The sequence below is a fragment of the Nipponia nippon genome, unplaced genomic scaffold (assembly GCF_047370975.1).
Source record: "Nipponia nippon isolate SJK-2023a ecotype South Korea unplaced genomic scaffold, ASM4737097v1 scaffold_1, whole genome shotgun sequence".
NCBI classification, from domain to species: Eukaryota; Metazoa; Chordata; class Aves; order Pelecaniformes; family Threskiornithidae; genus Nipponia; species Nipponia nippon.
Genome location: NW_028262290.1, coordinates 121,787,702 through 121,789,730, shown reverse-complemented (window position 1 = coordinate 121,789,730; position 2,029 = coordinate 121,787,702).

Here is a 2,029-nt window from a genome sequence, read left to right as displayed (position 1 = left end):
CGGGGGGGCGGGGCCCAGGGCGGGGGCGCGCGGAGGCAGCCGCTGGGGTCGCGTGCGCGAGCGCTTCCCCCTCGGCCGCTCCTTCTGAGGGCGTCGACGCCCGCCTCCCCACGGCGAAGGCTGCGGGGTACCGGGGGCTCCCGCCGTCGTCTCCGGTCTTCATCAGCCGCCCCGGGAAAGGAGAGGGAGGCCGTGAGTTGCGGGAGCAACTGCCTTTCCTTCGGACTGTCTCCAGTGCGGGTCCCAGCCCCGCGGGCAGGGCCACCCTGGTGAAGTTGAGGTGAAGCGGCCGTCGTCTGCCTCTGTGCCGGTTACTGCTGTAAGGTGTTGCTGTGGGGTTTGCTCCCTCCCTAGGCAGCCCCAGCCCTGAAGGAAGCCCCTTGCATCCAAGAAAAGTAAGTGGGGCTAGGGGTGAGACGTGACTTTTTGAGGGGGCTTGGTGGTCTTATCTTCTCCAAGAGGCCTACCCATTGCTTGTTCTTCTCTCATAAGTATTGCTTTAGAGTTGGAAAAAAATGGGTCAAATCACCATCATTTTCACAACTCAACTCTTGCTAGAAGTCCCAGAAGCAGCAAGCAAGCGTGTCAGCTCTTTTCCCTCAATTTACAGAGGTAACATGTTTGCTAGGGTAGTGCATGAATGACTTTAAAATCCATAAAAATTCAGTGGATGAGTTTTGTCTATTCGATTCAGGAAAAACTTAACACAGGACATTTCCCTGTGTGCCTCTCGTTCAAACAAAGAATGCATGTTCCCAGAGCCTCTGGATATATGGAAAGGTAATGGCAGCGTTAGCGACTTATGTATGCCAGCAGTTTGTACTTAAGTTTTTTCTTGCTGCTGTGTTTAGTTTTTATTTTTCCCAGAAAAGACTGCTTTTTAAGTAGTATTTTAAAATAGGAGGAAAATGATCCATTTTTTTTATCCACGTGTTTCTCTCAACGGCTTTCTGTTGCTTTGCAACCCAAACTGCGGACATTCCTTTCATATGTTGTTTTGGTAGAGATCAGGTGTTGGAACTTGTAGGTCACCATTCATGAAAGTAAATTTCAGTAAGGTCCTTTAGGTATAAAATAGCTGAAACAACAGTAGCCGATTACTGAATTACAGGTACTTGCCAAAACAGATGAACAGTTATTGGTCAGAAGTATTTTGTTGTAGACAGAATGCAGATGCAGAAAACTGGTAAAGTTTTGGTGGAGATATGTCATCCAGTAAACAGTGACCACTAAATACAGGAATGCTGCTGAAAAGCCACCAAAAAAACCCACTTGCTCTGTGACCCTAAGTTTTCTCAAGACAGCAGAGCAAATTAGTTTCCCACAGTTGAAAGAGGGAGTTTCTGCTCCTATCTCTTCCCCTCTCTCCACATGGCCTGCTGTGAATTTCTGTCTTCTGTTATCTCTGTTTTTCATCGCTATTGGGTCAACTGATTTAAATCACTAAAATAGCAGAAAATTGTTTACCAGAATGGCAGAAGTCTTCCAATTTAGTGAGTTGAATTGGCTTGTGGAAAGGGTTTGATGAGTGGCAGAGCCAGAACAAAGGGTGGGGAACAGAACTGACCAGAGAGTAAGGAGAGAGGGAAGAGCAGAAGGAAGAAGGAGTTTGAATTTGGAAAGCAGTGGGATGGGAATGCCCTTTCAGTGACAGTGAACAGTTAGGTTGCTCAGCTGCAGGTCAAGTTGCAGTTCTAAGAGAAAGGAAGAAAACCAAACAAAACCCCCTGACAGATTCTATAATACATTTCCTAACTGAAACAACTTCTAAGAGTTCCAACTTCACCTACCTACTTCAATCACAAGGGATAACATTGGTTTTAACACAATTTGACAAATAGATTGCTATTTATCTGGGTGTGTGGTTTTGAGATTTTTGTGAAGCTTTACTAAAAAGTGGAAAATCTCTAAAATTCAATGAACTAGCTTTTAACACCTCACTCACAAAGGCACTGAAAGTGACAAGAATTTTAAGCTACTTCATGTTGCTCATTATTTTAAATTATGTTCTGTATCATATTGTTTACAT